At 46.1% G+C, this 16,186-nt stretch overlaps 13 non-coding genes and 35 pseudogenes across 13 annotated transcripts; all 48 read right to left on the reverse strand.

The window, feature by feature from the left end:
• Window positions 1-143: 143 nt before the first annotated feature.
• Window positions 144-261, reverse strand: LOC136732939 (uncharacterized; annotated as a pseudogene).
• A 209-nt stretch (window positions 262-470) lies between these two features.
• On the reverse strand, window positions 471-589 carry LOC136733152 (5S ribosomal RNA). Its single transcript, XR_010810096.1, has one exon. It is a non-coding gene; the product is annotated as a 5S ribosomal RNA (ribosomal RNA).
• Window positions 590-810: 221 nt separating this feature from the next.
• LOC136732747 (5S ribosomal RNA) lies at window positions 811-929 on the reverse strand. The gene has a single exon (XR_010810027.1). It is a non-coding gene; the product is annotated as a 5S ribosomal RNA (ribosomal RNA).
• A 224-nt stretch (window positions 930-1,153) lies between these two features.
• Window positions 1,154-1,272, reverse strand: LOC136732992 (uncharacterized; annotated as a pseudogene).
• A 221-nt stretch (window positions 1,273-1,493) lies between these two features.
• On the reverse strand, window positions 1,494-1,612 carry LOC136733030 (uncharacterized; annotated as a pseudogene).
• A 216-nt stretch (window positions 1,613-1,828) lies between these two features.
• Window positions 1,829-1,947, reverse strand: LOC136732750 (5S ribosomal RNA). Its single transcript, XR_010810030.1, has one exon. It is a non-coding gene; the product is annotated as a 5S ribosomal RNA (ribosomal RNA).
• A 222-nt stretch (window positions 1,948-2,169) lies between these two features.
• LOC136732755 (5S ribosomal RNA) lies at window positions 2,170-2,288 on the reverse strand. The gene has a single exon (XR_010810035.1). It is a non-coding gene; the product is annotated as a 5S ribosomal RNA (ribosomal RNA).
• Window positions 2,289-2,498: 210 nt separating this feature from the next.
• Window positions 2,499-2,617, reverse strand: LOC136733031 (uncharacterized; annotated as a pseudogene).
• A 215-nt stretch (window positions 2,618-2,832) lies between these two features.
• LOC136732993 (uncharacterized) lies at window positions 2,833-2,951 on the reverse strand (annotated as a pseudogene).
• A 210-nt stretch (window positions 2,952-3,161) lies between these two features.
• Window positions 3,162-3,280, reverse strand: LOC136733163 (5S ribosomal RNA). Its single transcript, XR_010810097.1, has one exon. It is a non-coding gene; the product is annotated as a 5S ribosomal RNA (ribosomal RNA).
• A 211-nt stretch (window positions 3,281-3,491) lies between these two features.
• LOC136732849 (uncharacterized) lies at window positions 3,492-3,610 on the reverse strand (annotated as a pseudogene).
• A 224-nt stretch (window positions 3,611-3,834) lies between these two features.
• On the reverse strand, window positions 3,835-3,953 carry LOC136733008 (uncharacterized; annotated as a pseudogene).
• A 210-nt stretch (window positions 3,954-4,163) lies between these two features.
• LOC136732874 (uncharacterized) lies at window positions 4,164-4,282 on the reverse strand (annotated as a pseudogene).
• A 224-nt stretch (window positions 4,283-4,506) lies between these two features.
• LOC136733127 (uncharacterized) lies at window positions 4,507-4,625 on the reverse strand (annotated as a pseudogene).
• A 210-nt stretch (window positions 4,626-4,835) lies between these two features.
• On the reverse strand, window positions 4,836-4,953 carry LOC136733040 (uncharacterized; annotated as a pseudogene).
• A 220-nt stretch (window positions 4,954-5,173) lies between these two features.
• Window positions 5,174-5,292, reverse strand: LOC136733173 (uncharacterized; annotated as a pseudogene).
• A 216-nt stretch (window positions 5,293-5,508) lies between these two features.
• On the reverse strand, window positions 5,509-5,627 carry LOC136733012 (uncharacterized; annotated as a pseudogene).
• A 224-nt stretch (window positions 5,628-5,851) lies between these two features.
• LOC136732994 (uncharacterized) lies at window positions 5,852-5,970 on the reverse strand (annotated as a pseudogene).
• Window positions 5,971-6,179: 209 nt separating this feature from the next.
• LOC136733041 (uncharacterized) lies at window positions 6,180-6,297 on the reverse strand (annotated as a pseudogene).
• Window positions 6,298-6,517: 220 nt separating this feature from the next.
• Window positions 6,518-6,636, reverse strand: LOC136733174 (uncharacterized; annotated as a pseudogene).
• Window positions 6,637-6,852: 216 nt separating this feature from the next.
• LOC136733014 (uncharacterized) lies at window positions 6,853-6,971 on the reverse strand (annotated as a pseudogene).
• A 224-nt stretch (window positions 6,972-7,195) lies between these two features.
• On the reverse strand, window positions 7,196-7,314 carry LOC136733009 (uncharacterized; annotated as a pseudogene).
• A 209-nt stretch (window positions 7,315-7,523) lies between these two features.
• LOC136733093 (uncharacterized) lies at window positions 7,524-7,641 on the reverse strand (annotated as a pseudogene).
• A 219-nt stretch (window positions 7,642-7,860) lies between these two features.
• On the reverse strand, window positions 7,861-7,979 carry LOC136733101 (uncharacterized; annotated as a pseudogene).
• A 209-nt stretch (window positions 7,980-8,188) lies between these two features.
• LOC136733094 (uncharacterized) lies at window positions 8,189-8,306 on the reverse strand (annotated as a pseudogene).
• A 217-nt stretch (window positions 8,307-8,523) lies between these two features.
• On the reverse strand, window positions 8,524-8,642 carry LOC136732917 (uncharacterized; annotated as a pseudogene).
• A 219-nt stretch (window positions 8,643-8,861) lies between these two features.
• LOC136732710 (5S ribosomal RNA) lies at window positions 8,862-8,980 on the reverse strand. The gene has a single exon (XR_010809993.1). It is a non-coding gene; the product is annotated as a 5S ribosomal RNA (ribosomal RNA).
• Window positions 8,981-9,196: 216 nt separating this feature from the next.
• Window positions 9,197-9,315, reverse strand: LOC136733097 (uncharacterized; annotated as a pseudogene).
• A 210-nt stretch (window positions 9,316-9,525) lies between these two features.
• LOC136732969 (uncharacterized) lies at window positions 9,526-9,644 on the reverse strand (annotated as a pseudogene).
• A 211-nt stretch (window positions 9,645-9,855) lies between these two features.
• On the reverse strand, window positions 9,856-9,974 carry LOC136732978 (uncharacterized; annotated as a pseudogene).
• Window positions 9,975-10,184: 210 nt separating this feature from the next.
• Window positions 10,185-10,303, reverse strand: LOC136733176 (5S ribosomal RNA). Its single transcript, XR_010810099.1, has one exon. It is a non-coding gene; the product is annotated as a 5S ribosomal RNA (ribosomal RNA).
• A 220-nt stretch (window positions 10,304-10,523) lies between these two features.
• On the reverse strand, window positions 10,524-10,642 carry LOC136732837 (uncharacterized; annotated as a pseudogene).
• Window positions 10,643-10,862: 220 nt separating this feature from the next.
• LOC136732859 (uncharacterized) lies at window positions 10,863-10,981 on the reverse strand (annotated as a pseudogene).
• A 229-nt stretch (window positions 10,982-11,210) lies between these two features.
• LOC136732980 (uncharacterized) lies at window positions 11,211-11,329 on the reverse strand (annotated as a pseudogene).
• Window positions 11,330-11,539: 210 nt separating this feature from the next.
• On the reverse strand, window positions 11,540-11,658 carry LOC136733188 (5S ribosomal RNA). Its single transcript, XR_010810100.1, has one exon. It is a non-coding gene; the product is annotated as a 5S ribosomal RNA (ribosomal RNA).
• A 220-nt stretch (window positions 11,659-11,878) lies between these two features.
• LOC136732778 (5S ribosomal RNA) lies at window positions 11,879-11,997 on the reverse strand. Its single transcript, XR_010810058.1, has one exon. It is a non-coding gene; the product is annotated as a 5S ribosomal RNA (ribosomal RNA).
• Window positions 11,998-12,221: 224 nt separating this feature from the next.
• LOC136732995 (uncharacterized) lies at window positions 12,222-12,340 on the reverse strand (annotated as a pseudogene).
• Window positions 12,341-12,560: 220 nt separating this feature from the next.
• LOC136733002 (5S ribosomal RNA) lies at window positions 12,561-12,679 on the reverse strand. Its single transcript, XR_010810082.1, has one exon. It is a non-coding gene; the product is annotated as a 5S ribosomal RNA (ribosomal RNA).
• Window positions 12,680-12,904: 225 nt separating this feature from the next.
• Window positions 12,905-13,023, reverse strand: LOC136732860 (uncharacterized; annotated as a pseudogene).
• Window positions 13,024-13,249: 226 nt separating this feature from the next.
• LOC136732981 (uncharacterized) lies at window positions 13,250-13,368 on the reverse strand (annotated as a pseudogene).
• Window positions 13,369-13,578: 210 nt separating this feature from the next.
• Window positions 13,579-13,697, reverse strand: LOC136732765 (5S ribosomal RNA). The gene has a single exon (XR_010810045.1). It is a non-coding gene; the product is annotated as a 5S ribosomal RNA (ribosomal RNA).
• A 220-nt stretch (window positions 13,698-13,917) lies between these two features.
• LOC136732780 (5S ribosomal RNA) lies at window positions 13,918-14,036 on the reverse strand. Its single transcript, XR_010810060.1, has one exon. It is a non-coding gene; the product is annotated as a 5S ribosomal RNA (ribosomal RNA).
• A 224-nt stretch (window positions 14,037-14,260) lies between these two features.
• On the reverse strand, window positions 14,261-14,379 carry LOC136732996 (uncharacterized; annotated as a pseudogene).
• A 220-nt stretch (window positions 14,380-14,599) lies between these two features.
• On the reverse strand, window positions 14,600-14,718 carry LOC136733013 (5S ribosomal RNA). The gene has a single exon (XR_010810083.1). It is a non-coding gene; the product is annotated as a 5S ribosomal RNA (ribosomal RNA).
• A 224-nt stretch (window positions 14,719-14,942) lies between these two features.
• LOC136732997 (uncharacterized) lies at window positions 14,943-15,061 on the reverse strand (annotated as a pseudogene).
• Window positions 15,062-15,282: 221 nt separating this feature from the next.
• On the reverse strand, window positions 15,283-15,401 carry LOC136733032 (uncharacterized; annotated as a pseudogene).
• A 215-nt stretch (window positions 15,402-15,616) lies between these two features.
• LOC136732817 (uncharacterized) lies at window positions 15,617-15,735 on the reverse strand (annotated as a pseudogene).
• A 223-nt stretch (window positions 15,736-15,958) lies between these two features.
• LOC136732962 (uncharacterized) lies at window positions 15,959-16,076 on the reverse strand (annotated as a pseudogene).
• Window positions 16,077-16,186: the final 110 nt, after the last annotated feature.

Genomic DNA, 16,186 nt, shown 5'->3' on the forward strand with positions numbered 1-16,186 from the left:
AAAAAAGAAAAATGGATGGAAAAATATCAGTGCAGCAAAGGGTGTTGACAGTAGCTGGGTACGTGTACAATACTTCAATTATATCTCCTCCAGACAGATAGAGAGTATTAAGAGCTACGATAAAGTTACCCAGGAGACGTAAAAGCTAGCAGCACCAGGTTTTCCAGGAGGTCTCACATTCATATACTGACCAGGTCCTGCCCCGTTTAGCTTCCGAGATCTGACGAGATCGGGCGCGTTCAGGATGGTGTGGCCGCAAGCCAAGATGCCTGGCTGCATGATGTCTCTTAAAGGCTGGCGGGTATTGACGGAACTGCCAGCAAAAAAAAAAAGAAAAATAGAGGGAAATATACCAGTGCAGCAAAGGGTGTTGAAAGTAGCCGGGTACGTGTACAATTCTTCAATTATATCTCCTGGAGACAGAAAGAGAGTATTAAGAGCTACGATGAAGTTACCCAGGAGACGTAAAAAGCTTGCAGCACCTGGTATTTCTAGGAGGTCTCCCATCCAAGTACTGACCAGGCCCTGCCCCGTTTAGCTTCCGAGATCTGACGAGATCGGGCGCATTCAGGACGGTGTGGCCACAAGCCGAAAGGCCTGGCTGCATGATGCCTCTTAAAGGTTGGCGGGTATTGACGGAACTTCCAGCAAAAAAAAAAAAAAAAAAAAATAGAAAAATGGAGGGAAAAATATCAGTGCAGGAAAGGGTGTTGAAAGTAGCCGGGTACGTGTACAATTCTTCAATTATATCTCCTGGAGACAGAAAGAGAGTATTAAGAGCTACGATGAAGTTACCCAGGAGACGTAAAAAGCTTGCAGCACCTGGTATTTCTAGGAGGTCTACCATCCAAGTACTGACCAGGCCCTGCCCCGTTTAGCTTCCGAGATCTGACGAGATCGGGCGCATTCAGGACGGTGTGGCCACAAGCCAAAAGGCCTGGCTGCATGATGTCTCTTAAAGGATGGCGGGTATTGACGGAACTTCCAGCAAAAAATAAAAATAAAAAAATAAAAAAGAAAAATGGATGGAAAAATATCAGTGCAGCAAAGGGTGTTGACAGTAGCTGGATACGTGTACAATACTTCAATTATATCTCCTCCAGACAGAGAGAGAGTATTAAGAGCTACGATAAAGTTACCCAGGAGACGTAAAAGCTTGCAGCACTAGGTATTTCCAGGAGGTCTCACATTCATGTACTGACCAGGTCCTGCCCCGTTTAGCTTCCGAGATCTGACGAGATCGGGCGCGTTCAGGATGGTGTGGCCGCAAGCCGAGATGCCTGGCTGCATGATGTCTCTTAAAGGCTGGCGGGTATTGACGGAACGTCCAGCAAAAAAAAAAAAAAAAAAAAATAGAAAAATGGAGGGAAAAATATCAGTGCAGCAAAGGGTGTTGAAAGTAGCCGTGTACGTGTACAATTCTTCAATTATATCTCCTGGAGACAGAAAGAGAGTATTAAGAGCTACGATGAAGTTACCCAGGAGACGTAAAAAGCTTGCAGCACCTGGTATTTCCAGGAGGTCACACATCCATGTACTGACCAGGCCCTGCCCCGTTTAGCTTCCGAAATCTGATATGATCGGGCGCATTCAGGACGGTGTGACTACAAGCCAAGAGGCCTGGCTGCATGATGTCTCTTAAAGGCTGGCGGATATTGACGGAACTTCCAGCAAAAAAATAAAATAAAAAGAAAAATGGAGGGAAAAATATCAGTGCAGCAAAGGGTGTTGAAAGTAGCCTAGTACGTGTACAATTCTTCAATTATATCTCCTGGAGACAGAAAGAGAGTATTAAGAGCTACGATGAAGTTACCCAGGAGACGTAAAAGGCTTGCAGCACCTGGTATTTCTAGGAGGTCTCCCATCCAAGTACTGACCAGGCCCTGCCCCGTTTAGCTTCCGAGATCTGACGAGATTGGGCGCATTCAGGACGGTGTGGCCGCAAGCCGAGAGGCCTGGCTGAATGATGTCTCTTAAAGGTTGGCGGGTATTGACGGAACTTCCAGCAAAAAAAAAAGAAAAAAAAAAAAAAGAAAAATGGATGGAAAAATATCAGTGCAGCAAAGGGTGTTGACAGTAGCTGGATACGTGTACAATTCTTCAATTAAATCTCCTGCAGACAGAAAGAGAGAATTAAGAGCTACGATAAAGTTACCCAGGACACGTAAAAGCTTGCAGCACCAGGTATTTCCAGGAGGTCTCCCATCCAAGTACTGACCAGGTCCTGCCCCGTTTAGCTTCCGAGATCTAACAAGATCGGGCGCGTTCAGGATGGTGTGGCCGCAAGCCGAGATGCCTGGCTGCATGATGTCTCTTAAAGGCTGGCGGGTATTGACGGAACTGACAGCAAAAAAAAAAAAGAAAAATAAAGGGAAATATACCAGTGCAGCAAAGGGTGTTGAAAGTAGCCGGGTACGTGTACAATTCTTCAATTATATCTCCTGGAGACAGAAAGAGAGTATTAAGAGCTACGATGAAGTTACCCAGGAGACGTAAAAAGCTTGCAGCACCTGGTATTTCCAGGAGGTCACACATCCATGTACTGACCAGGCCCTGCCCCGTTTAGCTTCCGAAATCTGATATGATCGGGCGCATTCAGGACGGTGTGACTACAAGCCAAGAGGCCTGGCTGCATGATGTCTCTTAAAGGCTGGCGGATATTGACGGAACTTCCAGCAAAAAAATAAAATAAAAAGAAAAATGGAGGGAAAAATATCAGTGCAGCAAAGGGTGTTGAAAGTAGCCTAGTAGGTGTACAATTCTTCAATTAAATCTCCTCCAGACAGAGAGAGAGTATTAAGAGCTACGATAAAGTTACCCAGGAGACGTAAAAGCTTGCAGCACTAGGTATTTCCAGGAGGTCTCACATTCATGTACTGACCAGGTCCTGCCCCGTTTAGCTTCCGAGATCTGACGAGATCGGGCGCGTTCAGGATGGTGTGGCCGCAAGCCGAGATGCCTGGCTGCATGATGTCTCTTAAAGGCTGGCGGGTATTGACGGAACTTCCAGCAAAAAAAAAAAAGAAAAATAGAGGGAATTATACCAGTGCAGCAAAGGGTGTTGAAAGTAGCCGGGTACGTGTACAATTCTTCAATTATATCTCCTGGAGACAGAAAGAGAGTATTAAGAGCTACGATGAAGTCACCCAGGAGACGTAAAAAGCTTGCAGCACCTGGTATTTCTAGGAGGTCTCCCATCCAAGTACTGACCAGGCCCTGCCCCGTTTAGCTTCCGAGATCTGACGAGATCGGGCGCATTCAGGACGGTGTGGCCACAAGCCGAAAGGCCTGGCTGCATGATGTCTCTTAAAGGTTGGCGGGTATTGACGGAACTTCCAGCAAAAAAAAAAAAAAGAAAAATGGATGGAAAAATATCAGTGCAGCAAAGGGTGTTGACAGTAGCTGGGTACGTGTACAATTCTTCAATTAAATCTCCTGCAGACAGAAAGAGAGAATTAAGAGCTACGATAAAGTTACCCAGGACACGTAAAAGCTTACAGCACCTGGTATTTCTAGGAGGTCTACCATCCAAGTACTGACCAGGCCCTGCCCCGTTTAGCTTCCGAGATCTGACGAGATCGGGCGCATTCAGGACGGTGTGGCCAAAAGCCGAAAGGCCTGGCTGCATGATGTCTCTTAAAGGTTGGCGGGTATTGACGGAACTTCCAGCAAAAAAGAAAAAGAAAAAAAGAAAAAAGAAAAATGGATGGAAAAATATCAGTGCAGCAAAGGGTGTTGACAGTAGCTGGATACGTGTACAATACTTCAATTATATCTCCTCCAGACAGAGAGAGAGTATTAAGAGCTACGATAAAGTTACCCAGGACACGTAAAAGCTTGCAGCACTAGGTATTTCCAGGAGGTCTCACATTCATGTACTGACCAGGTCCTGCCCCGTTTAGCTTCCGAGATCTGACGAGATCGGGAGCGTTCAGGATGGTGTGGCCGCAAGCCGAGATGCCTGGCTGCATGATGTCTCTTAAAGGCTGGCGGGTATTGACGGAACTTCCAGCAAAAAAAAAAAAGAAAAATAGAGGGAAATATACCAGTGCAGCAAAGGGTGTTGAAAGTAGCCGGGTACGTGTACAATTCTTCAATTATATCTCCTGGAGACAGAAAGAGAGTATTAAGAGCTACGATGAAGTTACCCAGGAGACGTAAAAAGCTTGCAGCACCTGGTATTTCTAGGAGGTCTCCCATCCAAGTACTGACCAGACCCTGCCCCGTTCAGCTTCCGAGATCTGACGAGATCGGGCGCGTTCAGGACGGTGTGGCCACAAGCCGAAAGGCCTGGCTGCATGATGTCTCTTAAAGGTTGGCGGGTATTGACGGAACTTCCAGCAAAAAATAAAAATAAAAAAATAAAAAAGAAAAATGGATGGAAAAATATCAGTGCAGCAAAGGGTGTTGACAGTAGCTGGATACGTGTACAATACTTCAATTATATCTCCACCAGACAGAGAGAGAGTATTAAGAGCTACGATAAAGTTCCCCAGGAGACGTAAAAGCTTGCAGCACTAGGTATTTCCAGGAGGTCTCACATTCATGTACTGAAAAGGTCCTGCCCCGTTTAGCTTCCGAGATCTGACGAGATCGGGCGCATTCAGGATGGTGTGGCCGCAAGCCGAGATGCCTGGCTACATGATGTCTCTTAAAGGCTGGCGGGTATTGACGGAACTGCCAGCAAAAAAAAAAAAGAAAAATACAGGGAAATATACCAGTGCAGCAAAGGGTGTTGAAAGTAGCCGGGTACGTGTACAATTCTTCAATTATATCTCCTGGAGACAGAAAGAGAGTATTAAGAGCTACGATGAAGTTACCCAGGAGACGTAAAAAGCTTGCAGCACTGGTATTTCTAGGAGGTCTCCCATCCAAGTACTGACCAGACCCTGCCCCGTTCAGCTTCCGAGATCTGACGAGATCGGGCGCATTCAGGACGGTGTGGCCACAAGCCGAAAGGCCTGGCTGCATGATGTCTCTTAAAGGTTGGCGGGTATTGACGGAACTTCCAGCAAAAGAAAAAAAAAAAAAAAATAGAAAATTGGAGGGAAAAATATCAGTGCAGGAAAGGGGGTTGAAAGTAGCCGGGTACGTGTACAATTCTTCAATTATATCTCCTGCAGACTGAGAGAGAGTATTAAGAGCTACGATAAAGTTACCCAGGAGACGTAAAAGCTTGCAGCACCTGGTATTTCCAGGAGGTCTCACATTCAAGTACTGACCAGGTCCTGCCCCGTTTAGCTTCCGAGATCTGACGATATCATGCGCATTCAGGACGGTGTGGCCGAAAGCCGAGAGGCCCGGCTGCATGATGTCTCTTTAAGGCTGGCGGGTATTGACGGAACTTCCAGCAAAAAAAAAAAGAAAAAAGAAAAATGGAGGGAAAAATATCAGTGCAGCAAAGGGTTTTGAAAGTAGCCGGGTACGTGTACAATTCTTCAATGATATCTCCTACAGACTGAAAGAGAGTATTAAGAGCTACGATGAAGTTACCCAGGAGACGTAAAAAGCTTGCAGCACCTGGTATTTCTAGGAGGTCTCCCATCCAAGTACTGACCAGACCCTGCCCCGTTCAGCTTCCGAGATCTTACGCGATCGGGCGCATTCAGGACGGTGTTGCCACAAGCCGAAAGGCCTGGCTGCATGATGTCTCTTAAAGGTTGGCGGGTATTGACGGAACTTCCAGCAAAAAATAAAAATAAAAAAATGAAAAAGAAAAATGGATGGAAAAATATCAGTGCAGCAAAGGGTGTTGACAGTAGCTGGATACGTGTACAATACTTCAATTATATCTCCACCAGACAGAGAGAGAGTATTAAGAGCTACGATAAAGTTACCCAGGAGACGTAAAAGCTTGCAGCACTAGGTATTTCCAGGAGGTCTCACATTCATGTACTGACCAGGTCCTGCCCCGTTTAGCTTCCGAGATCTGACGAGATCGGGCGCGTTCAGGATGGTGTGGCCGCAAGCCGAGATGCCTGGCTACATGATGTCTCTTAAAGGCTGGCGGGTATTGACGGAACTGCCAGCAAAAAAAAAAAGAAAAATACAGGGAAATATACCAGTGCAGCAAAGGGTGTTGAAAGTAGCCGGGTACGTGTACAATTCTTCAATTATATCTCCTGGAGACAGAAAGAGAGTATTAAGAGCTACGATGAAGTTACCCAGGAGACGTAAAAAGCTTGCAGCACTGGTATTTCTAGGAGGTCTCCCATCCAAGTACTGACCAGACCCTGCCCCGTTCAGCTTCCGAGATCTGACGAGATCGGGCGCATTCAGGACGGTGTGGCCACAAGCCGAAAGGCCTGGCTGCATGATGTCTCTTAAAGGTTGGCGGGTATTGACGGAACTTCCAGCAAAAGAAAAAAAAAAAAAAAATAGAAAATTGGAGGGAAAAATATCAGTGCAGGAAAGGGGGTTGAAAGTAGCCGGGTACGTGTACAATTCTTCAATTATATCTCCTGCAGACTGAGAGAGAGTATTAAGAGCTACGATAAAGTTACCCAGGAGACGTAAAAGCTTGCAGCACCTGGTATTTCCAGGAGGTCTCACATTCAAGTACTGACCAGGTCCTGCCCCGTTTAGCTTCCGAGATCTGACGATATCATGCGCATTCAGGACGGTGTGGCCGAAAGCCGAGAGGCCCGGCTGCATGATGTCTCTTTAAGGCTGGCGGGTATTGACGGAACTTCCAGCAAAAAAAAAAAGAAAAAAGAAAAATGGAGGGAAAAATATCAGTGCAGCAAAGGGTTTTGAAAGTAGCCGGGTACGTGTACAATTCTTCAATAATATCTCCTACAGACTGAAAGAGAGTATTAAGAGCTACGATGAAGTTACCCAGGAGACGTAAAAAGCTTGCAGCACCTGGTATTTCTAGGAGGTCTCCCATCCAAGTACTGACCAGACCCTGCCCCGTTCAGCTTCCGAGATCTTACGCGATCGGGCGCATTCAGGACGGTGTTGCCACAAGCCGAAAGGCCTGGCTGCATGATGTCTCTTAAAGGTTGGCGGGTATTGACGGAACTTCCAGCAAAAAATAAAAATAAAAAAATGAAAAAGAAAAATGGATGGAAAAATATCAGTGCAGCAAAGGGTGTTGACAGTAGCTGGATACGTGTACAATACTTCAATTATATCTCCACCAGACAGAGAGAGAGTATTAAGAGCTACGATAAAGTTACCCAGGAGACGTAAAAGCTTGCAGCACTAGGTATTTCCAGGAGGTCTCACATTCATGTACTGACCAGGTCCTGCCCCGTTTAGCTTCCGAGATCTGACGAGATCGGGAGCGTTCAGGATGGTGTGGCCGCAAGCCGAGATGCCTGGCTACATGATGTCTCTTAAAGGCTGGCGGGTATTGACGGAACTGCCAGCAAAAAAAAAAAGAAAAATACAGGGAAATATACCAGTGCAGCAAAGGGTGTTGAAAGTAGCCGGGTACGTGTACAATTCTTCAATTATATCTCCTGGAGACAGAAAGAGAGTATTAAGAGCTACGATGAAGTTACCCAGGAGACGTAAAAAGCTTGCAGCACTGGTATTTCTAGGAGGTCTCCCATCCAAGTACTGACCAGACCCTGCCCCGTTCAGCTTCCGAGATCTTACGCGATCGGGCGCATTCAGGACGGTGTGGCCACAAGCCGATAGGCCTGGCTGCATGATGTCTCTTAAAGGTTGGCGGGTATTGACGGAACTTCCAGCAAAAAAAAAAAAAAAAAAAATAGAAAAATGGAGGGAAAAATATCAGTGCAGGAAAGGGTGTTGAAAGTAGCCGGGTACGTGTACAATTCTTCAATTATATCTCCTGGAGACAGAAAGAGAGTATTAAGAGCTACGATAAAGTTCCCCAGGAGACGTAAAAGCTTGCAGCACTAGGTATTTCCAGGAGGTCTCACATTCATGTACTGACAAGGTCCTGCCCCGTTTAGCTTCCGAGATCTGACGAGATCGGGCGCGTTCAGGATGGTGTGGCCGCAAGCCGAGATGCCTGGCTGCATGATGTCTCTTAAAGGCTGGCGGGTATTGACGGAACTGCCAGCAAAAAAAAAAAGAAAAATACAGGGAAATATACCAGTGCAGCAAAGGGTGTTGAAAGTAGCCGGGTACGTGTACAATTCTTCAATTATATCTCCTGGAGACAGAAAGAGAGTATTAAGAGCTACGATGAAGTTACCCAGGAGACGTAAAAAGCTTGCAGCACTGGTATTTCTAGGAGGTCTCCCATCCAAGTACTGACCAGACCCTGCCCCGTTCAGCTTCCGAGATCTTACGCGATCGGGCGCATTCAGGACGGTGTGGCCACAAGCCGAAAGGCCTGGCTGCATGATGTCTCTTAAAGGTTGGCGGGTATTGACGGAACTTCCAGCAAAAAAAAAAAAGAAAAAAAAAAAATGGAGGGAAAAATATCTGTGCAGTAAAGGGTGTTGAAAGTAGCCGGGTACGTGTACAATTCTTCAATTAAATCTCCTCCAGACAGAAAGAGAGTATTAAAAGCTACGACGAAGTTCCCCAGGTGACGTAAAAAGCTTGCAGCACCTGGTACTTCCAGGAGGTCTCCCATCCAAGTACTGACCAGGTCCTGCCCCGTTTAGTTTCTGAGATCTGACGAGATCGGGCGCGTTCAGGACGGTGTGGCCACAAGCCGAGACGCCTGGCTGCATGATGTCTCTTAAAGGCTGGCGGGTATTGACGGAATTTCCAGCATAAAAAAAAAAAAAAAAATAGAAAAATGGAGGGAAAAATATCAGTGCAGGAAAGGGTGTTGAAAGTAGCCGGGTACGTGTACAATTCTTCAATTATATCTCCTCCAGACAGAAAGAGAGTATTAAGAGCTACGATAAAGTTACCCAGGAGAAGTAAAAAGCTTGCAGCACCTGGTATTTCCAGGAGGTCACCCATCCAAGTACTGACCAGGCCCTGCCCCGTTTAGCTTCCGAGATCTGACGAGATCGGGCGCATTCAGGACGGTGTGGCCACAAGCCGAGACGCCTGGCTGCATGATGTCTCTTAAAGGTTGGCGGGTATTGACGGAACTTCCAGCAAAAAAAAAAAAGAAAAAAGAAAAATGGTGGGAAACATATCAGTGCAGCAAAGTGTGTTGAAAGTAGCCGGGTACGTGTACAATTCTTTAATTATATCTCCTCCAGACTGAAAGAGAGTATTAAGAGCTACGATAAAGTTACCCAGGAGACGTAAAAGCTTGCAGCACTAGGTATTTCCAGTCGGTCTCACATTCATGTACTAACCATGTCCTGCCCCGTTTAGCTTCCGAGATCTGACGAGATCGGGCGCGTTCAGTATGGTGTGGCCGCAAGCCGAGATGCCTGGCTGCATGATGTCTCTTAAAGGATGGCGGGTATTGACGGAATTTCCAGCAAAAAAAAAAAAGAAAAATAGAGGGAAAAATATCAGTGCAGCAAAGGGTGTTGAAAGTAGCCGGGTACGTGTACAATTCTTCAATTATATCTCCTCCAGACAGAAAGAGAGAATTAAGAGCTACGATGCAGTTACCCAGGAGACGTAAAAAGCTTGCAGCACCTGGTATTTCCAGGAGGTCACACATCCATGTACTGACCAGGCCCTGCCCCGTTTAGCTTCCGAAATCTGATATGATCGGGCGCATTCAGGACGGTGTGGCCACAAGCCGAAAGGCCTGGCTGCATGATGTCTCTTAAAGGTTGGCGGGTATTGACGGAACTTCCAGCAAAAAAAAAAAAAAGAAAAATGGATGGAAAAATATCAGTGCAGCAAAGGGTGTTGACAGTAGCTGGGTACGTGTACAATACTTCAATTATATCTCCTCCAGACAGATAGAGAGTATTAAGAGCTACGATAAAGTTACCCAGGAGACGTAAAAGCTAGCAGCACCAGGTACTTCCAGGAGGTCTCACATTCATGTACTGACCAGGTCCTGCCCCGTTTAGCTTCCGAGATCTGACGAGATCGGGCGCGTTCAGGATGGTGTGGCCGCAAGCCAAGATGCCTGGCTGCATGATGTCTCTTAAAGGCTGGCGGGTATTGACGGAACTGCCAGCAAAAAAAAAAAAGAAAAATAGAGGGAAATATACCAGTGCAGCAAAGGGTGTTGAAAGTAGCCGGGTACGTGTACAATTCTTCAATTATATCTCCTGGAGATAGAAAGAGAGTATTAAGAGCTACGATGAAGTTACCCAGGAGACGTAAAAAGCTTGCAGCACCTGGTATTTCTAGGAGGTCTCCCATCCAAGTACTGACCAGGCCCTGCCCCGTTTAGCTTCCGAGATCTGACGAGATCGGGCGCATTCAGGACGGTGTGGCCACAAGCCGAAAGGCCTGGCTGCATGATGTCTCTTAAAGGTTGGCGGGTATTGACGGAACTTCCAGCAAAAAAAAAAAAAAAAAAAATAGAAAAATGGAGGGAAAAATATCAGTGCAGGAAAGGGTGTTGAAAGTAGCCGGGTACGTGTACAATTCTTCAATTATATCTCCTGGAGACAGAAAGAGAGTATTAAGAGCTACGATGAAGTTACCCAGGAGACGTAAAAGGCTTGCAGCACCTGGTATTTCTAGGAGGTCTCCCATCCAAGTACTGACCAGGCCCTGCCCCGTTTAGCTTCCGAAATCTGACGAGATTGGGCGCATTCAGGACGGTGTGGCCGCAAGCCGAGAGACCTGGCTGAATGATGACTCTTAAAGGTTGGCGGGTATTGACGGAATTTCCAGCAAAAAAAAAAAAAAAAAAAATAGAAAAATGGAGGGAAAAATATCTGTGCAGGAAAGGGTGTTGAAAGTAGCTGGGTACGTGTACAATTCTTCAATTATATCTCCTGCAGACAGAAAGAGAGTATTAAGAGCTACGATGAAGTTACCCAGGAGACGTAAACAGCTTGCAGCACCTGGTATTTCTAGGAGGTCTCCCATCCAAGTACTGAACAGGCCCTGCCCCGTTTAGCTTCCGAGATCTGACGAGATCGGGCGCATTCAGGACGGAGTGGCCACAATCCGAAAGGCCTGGCTGCATGATGTCTCTTAAAGGTTGGCGGGTATTGACGGAACTTCCAGCAAAAAAAAAAAAAAAAAAAAAAAAAAAAAAAAGAAAAATGGATGGAAAAATATCAGTGCAGCAAAGGGTGTTGACAGTAGCTGGGTACGTGTACAATACTTCAATTATATCTCCTCCAGACAGATAGAGAGTATTAAGAGCTACGATAAAGTTACCCAGGAGACGTAAAAGCTAGCAGCACCAGGTACTTCCAGGAGGTCTCACATTCATGTACTGACCAGGTCCTGCCCCGTTTAGCTTCCGAGATCTGACGAGATCGGGCGCGTTCAGGATGGTGTGGCCGCAAGCCAAGATGCCTGGCTGCATGATGTCTCTTAAAGGCTGGCGGGTATTGACGGAACTGCCAGCAAAAAAAAAAAAGAAAAATAGAGGGAAATATACCAGTGCAGCAAAGGGTGTTGAAAGTAGCCGGGTACGTGTACAATTCTTCAATTATATCTCCTGGAGACAGAAAGAGAGTATTAAGAGCTACAATGAAGTTACCCAGGAGACGTAAAAAGCTTGCAGCACCTGGTATTTCTAGGAGGTCTCCCATCCAAGTACTGACCAGGCCCTGCCCCGTTTAGCTTCCGAGATCTGACGAGATCGGGCGCATTCAGGACGGTGTGGCCACAAGCCGAAAGGCCTGGCTGCATGATGTCTCTTAAAGGTTGGCGGGTATTGACGGAACTTCCAGCAAAAAAAAAAAAAAAAAAAATAGAAAAATGGAGGGAAAAATATCAGTGCAGGAAAGGGTGTTGAAAGTAGCCGGGTACGTGTACAATTCTTCAATTATATCTCCTGGAGACAGAAAGAGAGTATTAAGAGCTACGATGAAGTTACCCAGGAGACGTAAAAAGCTTGCAGCACCTGGTATTTCTAGGAGGTCTACCATCCAAGTACTGACCAGGCCCTGCCCCGTTTAGCTTCCGAGATCTGACGAGATCGGGCGCATTCAAGACGGTGTGGCCACAAGCCGAAAGGCCTGGCTGCATGATGTCTCTTAAAGGTTGGCGGGTATTGACGGAACTTCCAGCAAAAAATAAAAATAAAAAAAGAAAAAAGAAAAATGGATGGAAAAATATCAGTGCAGCAAAGGGTGTTGACAGTAGCTGGATACGTGTACAATACTTCAATTATATCTCCTCCAGACAGAGAGAGAGTATTAAGAGCTACGATAAAGTTACCCAGGAGACGTAAAAGCTTGCAGCACTAGGTATTTCCAGGAGGTCTCACATTCATGTACTGACCAGGTCCTGCCCCGTTTAGCTTCCGAGATCTGACGAGATCGGGCGCGTTCAGGATGGTGTGGCCGCAAGCCGAGATGCCTGGCTGCATGATGTCTCTTAAAGGCTGGCGGGTATTGACGGAACTTCCAGCAAAAAAAAAAAAAAAAAAAAATAGAAAAATGGAGGGAAAAATATCAGTGCAGCAAAGGGTGTTGAAAGTAGCCGGGTACGTGTACAATTCTTCAATTATATCTCCTCCAGACAGAAAGAGAGAATTAAGAGCTACGATAAAGTTACCCAGGAGACGTAAAAGCTTGCAGCACCAGGTATTTCCAGGAGGTCTCCCATCCAAGTACTGACCAGGTCCTGCCCCGTTTAGCTTCCGAGATCTGACGAGATCGGGCGCATTCAGGACGGTGTGGCCACAAGCCGAAAGGCCTGGCTGCATGATGTCTCTTAAAGGTTGGCGGGTATTGACGGAACTTCCAGCAAAAAATAAAAATAAAAAAATAAAAAAGAAAAATGGATGGAAAAATATCAGTGCAGCAAAGGGTGTTGACAGTAGCTGGATACGTGTACAATACTTCAATTATATCTCCTCCAGACAGAGAGAGAGTATTAAGAGCTACGATGAAGTTACCCAGGAGACGTAAACAGCTTGCAGCACCTGGTATTTCTAGGAGGTCTCCCATCCAAGTACTGAACAGGCCCTGCCCCGTTTAGCTTCCGAGATCTGACGAGATCGGGCGCATTCAGGACGGAGTGGCCACAATCCGAAAGGCCTGGCTGCATGATGTCTCTTAAAGGTTGGCGGGTATTGACGGAACTTCCAGCAAAAAAAAAAAAAAAAAAAAAAAAAAAAAGAAAAATGGATGGAAAAATATCAGTGCAGCAAAGGGTGTTGACAGTAGCTGGGTACGTGTACAATACTTCAATTATATCTCCTCCAGACAGATAGAGAGTATTAAGAGCTACGATAAAGTTACCCAGGAGACGTAAAAGCTAGCAGCACCAGGTACTTCCAGGAGGTCTCACATTCATGTACTGACCAGGTCCTGCCCCGTTTAGCTTCCGAGATCTGACGAGATCGGGCGCGTTCAGGATGGTGTGGCCGCAAGCCAAGATGCCTGGCTGCATGATGTCTCTTAAAGGCTGGCGGGTATTGACGGAACTGCCAGCAAAAAAAAAAAAGAAAAATAGAGGGAAATATACCAGTGCAGCAAAGGGTGTTGAAAGTAGCCGGGTACGTGTACAATTCTTCAATTATATCTCCTGGAGACAGAAAGAGAGTATTAAGAGCTACAATGAAGTTACCCAGGAGACGTAAAAAGCTTGCAGCACCTGGTATTTCTAGGAGGTCTCCCATCCAAGTACTGACCAGGCCCTGCCCCGTTTAGCTTCCGAGATCTGACGAGATCGGGCGCATTGAGGACGGTGTGGCCACAAGCCGAAAGGCCTGGCTGCATGATGTCTCTTAAAGGTTGGCGGGTATTGACGGAACTTCCAGCAAAAAAAAAAAAAAAAAAAATAGAGAAATGGAGGGAAAAATATCAGTGCAGGAAAGGGTGTTGAAAGTAGCCGGGTACGTGTACAATTCTTCAATTATATCTCCTGGAGACAGAAAGAGAGTATTAAGAGCTACGATGAAGTTACCCAGGAGACGTAAAAAGCTTGCAGCACCTGGTATTTCTAGGAGGTCTACCATCCAAGTACTGACCAGGCCCTGCCCCGTTTAGCTTCCGAGATCTGACGAGATCGGGCGCATTCAAGACGGTGTGGCCACAAGCCGAAAGGCCTGGCTGCATGATGTCTCTTAAAGGTTGGCGGGTATTGACGGAACTTCCAGCAAAAAATAAAAATAAAAAAAGAAAAAAGAAAAATGGATGGAAAAATATCAGTGCAGCAAAGGGTGTTGACAGTAGCTGGATACGTGTACAATACTTCAAATATATCTCCTCCAGACAGAGAGAGAGTATTAAGAGCTACGATAAAGTTACCCAGGAGACGTAAAAGCTTGCAGCACTAGGTATTTCCAGGAGGTCTCACATTCATGTACTGACCAGGTCCTGCCCCGTTTAGCTTCCGAGATCTGACGAGATCGGGCGCGTTCAGGATGGTGTGGCCGCAAGCCGAGATGCCTGGCTGCATGATGTCTCTTAAAGGCTGGCGGGTATTGACGGAACTTCCAGCAAAAAAAAAAAAAAAAAAAAATAGAAAAATGGAGGGAAAAATATCAGTGCAGCAAAGGGTGTTGAAAGTAGCCGGGTACGTGTACAATTCTTCAATTATATCTCCTCCAGACAGAAAGAGAGAATTAAGAGCTACGATAAAGTTACCCAGGAGACGTAAAAGCTTGCAGCACCAGGTATTTCCAGGAGGTCTCCCATCCAAGTACTGACCAGGTCCTGCCCCGTTTAGCTTCCGAGATCTGACGAGATCGGGCGCATTCAGGACGGTGTGGCCACAAGCCGAAAGGCCTGGCTGCATGATGTCTCTTAAAGGTTGGCGGGTATTGACGGAACTTCCAGCAAAAAATAAAAATAAAAAAATAAAAAAGAAAAATGGATGGAAAAATATCAGTGCAGCAAAGGGTGTTGACAGTAGCTGGATACGTGTACAATACTTCAATTATATCTCCTCCAGACAGAGAGAGAGTATTAAGAGCTACGATAAAGTTACCCAGGAGACGTAAAAGCTTGCAGCACTAGGTATTTCCAGGAGGTCTCACATTCATGTACTGACCAGGTCCTGCCCCGTTTAGCTTCCGAGATCTGACGAGATCGGGCGCGTTCAGGATGGTGTGGCCGCAAGCCGAGATGCCTGGCTGCATGATGTCTCTTAAAGGCTGGCGGGTATTGACGGAACTTCCAGCAAAAAAAAAAAAAAAAAAAAATAGAAAAATGGAGGGAAAAATATCAGTGCAGCAAAGGGTGTTGAAAGTAGCCGGGTACGTGTACAATTCTTCAATTATATCTCCTGGAGACAGAAAGAGAGTATTAAGAGCTACGATGAAGTTACCCAGGAGACGTAAAAAGCTTGCAGCACCTGGTATTTCCAGGAGGTCACACATCCATGTACTGACCAGGCCCTGCCCCGTTTAGCTTCCGAAATCTGATATGATCGGGCGCATTCAGGACGGTGTGACTACAAGCCAAGAGGCCTGGCTGCATGATGTCTCTTAAAGGCTGGCGGATATTGACGGAACTTCCAGCAAAAAAATAAAATAAAAAGAAAAATGGAGGGAAAAATATCAGTGCAGCAAAGGGTGTTGAAAGTAGCGTAGTACGTGTACAATTCTTCAATTATATCTCCTGCAGACAGAAAGAGAGAATTAAGAGCTACGATAAAGTTACCCAGGACACGTAAAAGCTTGCAGCACCAGGTATTTCCAGGAGGTCTCCCATCCAAGTACTGACCAGGTCCTGCCCCGTTTAGCTTCCGAAATCTTACGCGATCGGGCGCGTTCAGGACGGTGTGGCCGCAAGCCGAGAGGCCTGGCTGCATGATGTCTCTTAAAGGTTGGCGGGTATTGACGGAACTTCCAGCAAAAAAAAAAAAAAAAAAAAAAAAAAGAAAAATGGATGGAAAAATATCAGTGCAGCAAAGGGTGTTGACAGTAGCTGGGTACGTGTACAATACTTCAATTATATCTCCTCCAGACAGATAGAGAGTATTAAGAGCTACGATAAAGTTACCCAGGAGACGTAAAAGCTAGCAGCACCAGGTTTTCCAGGAGGTCTCACATTCATGTACTGACCAGGTCCTGCCCCGTTTAGCTTCCGAGATCTGACGAGATCGGGCGCGTTCAGGATGGTGTGGCCGCAAGCCGAGATGCCTGGCTGCATGATGTCTCTTAAAGGCTGGCGGGTATTGACGGAACTGCCAGCAAAAAAAAAAAGAAAAATAGAGGGAAATATACCAGTGCAGCAAAGGGTGT

This window comes from Amia ocellicauda, unplaced genomic scaffold (assembly GCF_036373705.1).
Source record: "Amia ocellicauda isolate fAmiCal2 unplaced genomic scaffold, fAmiCal2.hap1 HAP1_SCAFFOLD_35, whole genome shotgun sequence".
Taxonomy (NCBI): domain Eukaryota; kingdom Metazoa; phylum Chordata; class Actinopteri; order Amiiformes; family Amiidae; genus Amia; species Amia ocellicauda.